A 7,189-nucleotide genomic window follows, 5' to 3' on the forward strand; every position below is an offset into this window, starting at 1 on the left:
TGAAGGAGTTACATGCGTGCTGAGCAGGTGGCAGGCTTCCACACTGCCCGCCCACCCCGCGGGGACTGGTGAAGCGCTGGCGGGACTGGGACCATGGGGAGAAGCCCAGGGAAGGGCACAGCTGCTGCAGGACACCGTCCTCTGGCCCAAGGTGGCGGTGACACGGGGCCAACCTGGAACATGGGGCTCCGGCTGAGATGTGCCCCTGGGGCCTGTCCCACTTTGTCACAATCCCACAGGATGCTGAACAAGTGCCAGATACCATCAGAGGCCACCCCTCTGCCCGTGAGAGAAGGCTGTGCTGGGTCGGGTCAGCTCAGGCCATTCTGTCTCCCGCCGTCCCCCTCCCGACGCCACACACAGCCTCCCGTTGTTACCTTGGGGGCGGGCAGGACAGACTCCCATTCAAACCCTAACTCCCTTCTAGGAACGCCCGGTCTGCTGAAACGCAGTGTTTTCCTAGGAAAGTAGGTCTGTGAGGCAGATCCGGTTACAGCACACCCAGGCCAGCGTGATGGGAGACCCAAAGAACTCACACAGCAAATAAAACCCCAAATCCTGCCTCTCCCCCTGCGGCGTGGAGCATCAGAGCTCAGGGACCGGCGCGTTTCTCGGGTGACGCACAGCCTCACACACCGGGAGTGTTATGATGTGTTACTGAGGTCATAGCCGACGGCGTGCCAGGGCTGCACACACGTCAGCATTACATCCCTGTGCCGTTATGTAAGCGCTTTCCCCGACGGGATCACTGGGGCCACACTGGCACACTGGGACACTGGGACACTGGGAGTACCCACCTCCCAGCCTGCATGCACCCGGCCGCTGCTCTCGGTGATGGTGGGGACAGGGAGGCTTCGTCCCTCTGTGGCCATTTCAAAGTCTGGCTTCCTGGACCTTTCATTTGGCTTCAGAGTCATTCTGAGCCTCTCACGGTGTCATCGTTCAGCAGATGAAAGGGACAAGTCTAAAATCAAGGAACACCCCATTGGCCCCGACCCTGATCTTCCCTCTTCTAGCCAGTTGAGAACATTTCTTGAAAAAAACATTTCAAAAAGAAACTTTTTTTTTCCCTCAGAGATTTCAAACAGGATGCTATTACTGCTGTTCTATTACATTAGACAACTTTTATTAAAACCACCTTTCTTGGGCCTTTTAAAGAGGCAGGCATGTAGTAACTTTGGCCAACCCAGGAATACTTCGGTAATGCCAAACAGAAATACATGTGCATCTGTGACATGAAGCCAGCCATTGCATCTTTTAAATTCTATCTTCTTTCTATACCTTGTTATCTTGGCTCCAGGGGAAAATAAGCTTTTAATTAAACTGAGATTTCTCATCAAACCCTTGGAATTCATACCACAAAGGGAAGGGTTGACTCCCCTCAATGGATGTGGGTAATTTCCACATCCATTCTGGGTGGCTCAGAGTCCACCTTTGCTTTATTAAGTCCTACCTATGTGCACCTGATGGCCAACAAGCGCTAAGTTAACTGACTCACCCTTGAACCAGGATTTTGGACAGTGTCACCTGGGTCTGATAAGCCTGAACCGGGCTGGTGAGCAAGCTGGCTGTGTCCCCACACTCTGAGATTTCACCTAAACTCACTCATGAGTTTTTCAACATTTGTCACTTGTGTGGCACTCACGGCCTGGCCCTTGATGAGGTCCAGGTACAGTGTGAGAGTTAACCTAGTGGTCAATGATCAGTTATCCACCAATCATGCTCAGTGAAAAACAGCCATAGAAAACTGGATGTCATGCAAAAATTAATATTTATTGAGCTTGGGGTTCCATGAGGTTCAGCCGATCTGGGCTCATTTGGGCTGCTCTGTGGTGGGAACGCTCACATGCCCCACGTCAGTCTAGAGAGTTCTCCTGGCCTGCGCTGTGCTTACCCATGTGTCCGGGGTCAGCTGGGTGCTGGCTGGCCCAGGATGGCCTCGATGAACAGTGACGGTCACTCCTCTGGCTCCTCCGGTTCTCATTGCCACAGCACAGGGCCAGGGCAAGGGCAGCCCCGACTGCTTGTCATGTGCGCTGACATCCCCATGGCCAAGAACATCACATGGTCAGCAACAGTGAGGGAGCGTTCTGCAAAGTAGACGGGGAAACACTGGGAAGTGAGCAGGGATGGAGAGCTGGGACCGTTCCTTCTGTTGACCACAGTCATGCATGGAAGCGTCATTGGAGAACAACACAATGTGCAGGAGGATCCAGGAGGGCTTCCTGGTGGAGGCCTCAGAGTTTGACACACACTGCAATGTCACAGATGCTAACATGGAGATTACTTCACTCTAAAATAACAAACTGCAGGTCCCTCGACACCATGTTTAAGTAGCCATATTAATACCCCTTTTCCCCTGCGTGCCTCACATGATGGCTGCAGACTTCCACTCAGCATGGCAGGCTCCCCACCATCCTCCAGCCCCTTAGTCATCTTCTAGATTGGTAAAGAAAAATCTAGAAGTTGGGGCAAACTACCTACCAGCTGCTACAAAGTCCTACCCCTGCCTACAATTTCTGGTGGCATCCCTTCCACCTGTTCCTCCTCCCTCCCTCTCCTATTCCTCCCTCCTCCCTCTCCTCTCCCCTATTCCTTCCTTCCATACTATCCCTTCCTCCCGCCTTGTATTGGTCTCCCTCTGTCCTTCCTTCTCCCTTCTCCTCCCTCCTCCTCGTCCTTCCTCCTCCCCCTCCCCCTCCCCCTCCATCCTCCCATCCTACCATCCTTCCCACCTTACATCTCACTCTCTCCTCTTCACTCTCAGAAGCGTAGACCTTTCTCGAGCCTCCAGTACAATACGCTCAGCTTCCTGTGTCCTCAAAGGTGTTCATTCATCAATTATTCCATATCTTTCTTCTACTATTTGCCTTCTTTTTTCCTCTCTTTTTCCCCAATCTGTGAACTGCCTCTCATCCTAAAAAACAAAATAGAACAAAACAAAACAAGAAAAAAAGAAAGAAAGAAAGAAAGAAAGAAAGAAAGAAAGAAAGAAAGAAAGAAAGAAAGAAGAAAGAAGAAAGAAAGAAAAAAAGAAAGAAAAGAAAAGCCCATAGACTCCCTGTCTGCCCTCTAGCTTTGCCACCTCTTTCCTTCCTATATCAGCCAAGTGTATTAAAAGCTCGTCTACGTTTTCTTTCCACTTGCTCATTTCCCGTCCACTCGTCAAACCCTGTAGTTTGGTGCACATCATTGAAACCCCTGTTGCAAAGGTCGCCAATGACCTCATTATTCCCAAATCCAAGGAACAGTCTTTTACTCTTATCTGTCTGGTCACGTCTGCTGCCTTTAATCCTGGTACTTGAAATTTCCCTTCTGCTTGAAAACCGGTCTCCCCATAATTCACTTGTGCCTGGTTGTTCCTCTCCTGCCCTTGTTGGGCCCTCCCTTCTCTGCTTATCCATTCACCTTTGGAGCCCCAGAGCTCTGTCTGTGGTTTATGCCTTCCAAGGGAACCTGCATATTCTTGCAGAGCTTTATCATCATTTACATGTGGATGACAACCCTGTTACCACTTCTAGTTCTAACCTCTTCCATGGGTAATCACGTGGTCCCTTGCCCTGTTGGCTGGAAGCCTGCAGGGGTGTCACATGCCACATGCCTGCCACCAGCCCTCCCTCTCAGTTTGCTGCACCTCCTTCTCCTCCTCCTGCATATCTCCCTTCTCTTGCTATCCTGGGTCCTCCTTCCTTCCTTTTCTGCAGACATGGCTAAAATGCAAATCCCATTTTCCTCTTTCAACCGTAGAGCTTAATTCCAAAATGACATGTTTTTTGAATAGAGAAGAAGGAATTTCAGTGATTTTGAAAGTTAATGCTCCATCAGTGAAACTTGTTGTACATCTCTCCCAAGAAACGAATCGATGTTATCACGGATGATTAACCACCCGCATGTCCTGTGTCACGGGTCGTATGTGAATCGGTTGAACTACACCTATTTTCTATTTGCCGTCAGCTCACAGTGAAAGTGAGACAAAGCTGATAGGGTCTGACTAGATGCAAAATTTAAATGCTGCTGACACCAACATCAAACAGAAATGAAAAGCCTTCAATTATATGATCATCTCTGTGTTCATCGTTCCTGTATGGGCAGAAATATGGGGGAAACTTTATGATTTGGATGTGCAGCCTCATTACAAGAGAGTGGAAGCATTGCTGTCCCTTCACGCAATCATAAAGGATTTTAAGGAGGTGCAACGGGTAGACCGCAAGGTGACCCCAGCCACCCTGCCTTCTGTTCACACCCTCCCCCGAGTGTGGGCAGAACTGGTAGCATGATGCTAACCATGCGAATGGCAAGGGTGCTGGGATGTCACTCCTGTGATCCTTTGTGCCTGACAGGCTCCGTCTCGCAGCATGCAGGAACCAGGGCTCTCCTTACCAGCTCCTGAGAGTCCCCCAGGGCACAGAATGTGAGTGATCTCTAGAAGCCCAGGACCTCGGGGCCCCAGCTGCAAGGAACTGAATTCTGCCAACAACCTGTGCGCTTGGAAGAGGCCCGAGCCTCTGGTGAGACTGCAGCTCTGGCCAACACTGATTTTAGCCTTATGGGTTGTGAGGCTCTGAGTGGAGACCCAGTTAGGCCGTTGCCCAGATTCTTGATTTGCGTGTGTGTGTCTGGAGACTGGAAATTCAGGCAAGGTTCCTATGCAAATAGAAAATAGGTGTAGTTCAACCGATTCACATACGACCCGTGACACATTCGAGGCAGAGGCCATTTCGAGGTAGAATTCCTTTTTCTCTAGGAAGCCTCAGTTTTTGTTCTTAAGGCCTTCCCCTGATTGGATGAGGCTCACCCACATATTAAGTGTAATCTCCTTTACTAATTAATGGTAAATGTTAAGTCCATGTAGAAAGTACCTTCACAGAAACACCTAGATTGGTGTTTGAATAACTGGGTACCACAGCCTACCCGAGATGGTTAATGCTAACCATCACAACTGTAAACAAAGATAAATTCCAAATTGATAAAAGATTTAAAAGCAAAAATGCCAATCAAAAGATATCTAGAATAAAACTATGGAAGAATTTTTTTCTGTAACTTTTGACTGGGGAGGTCTATCTAGCCATGACTCAAACATTAAGGAAACAAGTCATTAATTGAACTAACTACCAATTTTCAAAAGTCTGTATAGAAAACATATACATACTTCCTCCACAAAAAAACTACATATGCACTTAAAAGACAAGTGACACATTCAAAATAAAATATTTGTGATTTCTATTACAAAGGGCTAATTTCATAAGTATCAAGAGTTCCCACACATCTATAAGATCAAGAGCACAGTATGGAAATGGAAAAGAGATATGAACAGAGTTTATAGAAAAGAATGCTTGTTTATAAAATGATAAAAAAATACACTCAATCCCATGCATAAAAAGGAAAATGTAATTCAATTTACATTGGGAAACCACATTTTTTTCACTAGAGGATTAGCAAAGATTTCAAACTTTGATGCTACAGTGTGCTTAGAGAAACAGCTATTCTCATCCCTTGCAGGTGGCAATATGAATGAAGACAATCCTGAGGAAGGCAATATGCCAATGTGTACTAAAACTATCAAAGCATATGCCCTCTGACACTTTCAGGAGTCTTCCTACAAATATCCTCACCCGGTGTGATGCCTTTCTGGGGAGCTGTGAAGGAGGGATGAGGCCAGGGATTTCCACTTGGTACTTGCAGGCTTCTTGGCACTAAAAGGCACATCAATCCTCATGTCCTCCTGGAGAATGAACAGCAATGAGCACTGAGTTGCAAACCACATCTCATTCTCTCCACCCCGTGGCTCCAGATTGCCCCCCGAACATGAGCACCACCAAGCTTTCCAGATCCAGCTCCCAGGGCCCCCTGCCCGCTCCTTCTCTGTCCTCAGCCCAGCATTTCTGGGGAGAAAATTAATTCAGGGCAGCCCAGGGGGCTCAGGGGTTTAGCGCCACCTTCAGCCCAGGGTGTGATCCTGGAGTCCCGGGATCGAGTCCCATGTTGGGCTCCCTACATGGAGCCTGCTTCTCCCTCTGCCTGTGTCTCTGCCTGTGTGTGTGTGTGTGTGTGTGTGTGTATTCTCATGAATAAATAAATAAAATCTTTAAAAAAAAAGAAGAAAATTAATTCAACACTCAAACACTCGAACTGTGTTATGATGAACAAATGCCTGCAGAAAGCACCCCCGACAGGCCCAATAGTGGCCCAGCTGCTGTCCTCTCTCCCAGGGACCCTTCACCAAATGCACTCCAAGTGCAGAGGGCAGGCTTCACAGGCAAGGGACACCTGCTTGGGAGGAGCAACTGCCCTCCCAGAAGTGTTTCCCTCTGCTCTTTCCTGGTCCCCTGGTGCTGCCCCATCCAGCAGCTCCTGCCCCAGCAGCTCTCATTGTGCACATTCTGCACCACGGTCCACCCCTCCACCAGGTGGGTGCCAGGCTTACCAGTGGGGAAGGAGGTAGCTCCAGCTCAGCTTGGTGTGTGGGACTCCTGAGCCCACATACATTATTTCTTGTCATAGGGTCACCACTGCTCTCATCCATGTCACAAGTAACAGGGTGGATTTTTAATGCCTAAGATGGTTAGTTAACCCACATCAATGCAGAGAGGGACCTTATATCAATACATCATACTCATCTATCATCATCTGTGCCTCCAATGCTTCAAATGATTTGCTCATGCCCACATTCCACAGAGGGGAACGGCCTGTAACATTGACTTTGATTCCATGTAAAATACCCTACTGAGGTCTCCAGAAGGTTACACTTCGTGCATGAAATCTCATGGGGTCAGCTGTCATGCCTCAGTGGTCAAGCACGCCTGAGCACGTGGATCTGATAACAAGGGAGTTAAGCGATACTGGTAGAAGGTGTGGGTGCCTAAGAAGAGTATAAACACTTTCTGGATGCCTGAGTGGCTCAGTCAGTTGAGCATCTGCCTTCAGCTCAGGTCATGGTCTCAGGGTCCTGGGATGGAGCCCCGTGTCGGGCAGCCTGCTCAGGAGGTGCTTATCACCCCCCTTTGCCTGCCGCTCCCCCTTGCTTATGCTCTTTCTCCATGTCAAATAAATAAATAAATAAAGTCTTTTAAAAAAATAAAAAATAAAATAAAACGCTTTCCGAGGTGAAAAGTGGCTCGAGCACCCTTGCCGTGGTGCATGTCATCCCAGCAGCCGCTCCTCTCTGGAGTGGTGACAGGTCCCCCACCAT

Source organism: Vulpes vulpes, chromosome 6 (assembly GCF_048418805.1).
Source record: "Vulpes vulpes isolate BD-2025 chromosome 6, VulVul3, whole genome shotgun sequence".
In the NCBI taxonomy this organism is placed as follows: Eukaryota; Metazoa; Chordata; class Mammalia; order Carnivora; family Canidae; genus Vulpes; species Vulpes vulpes.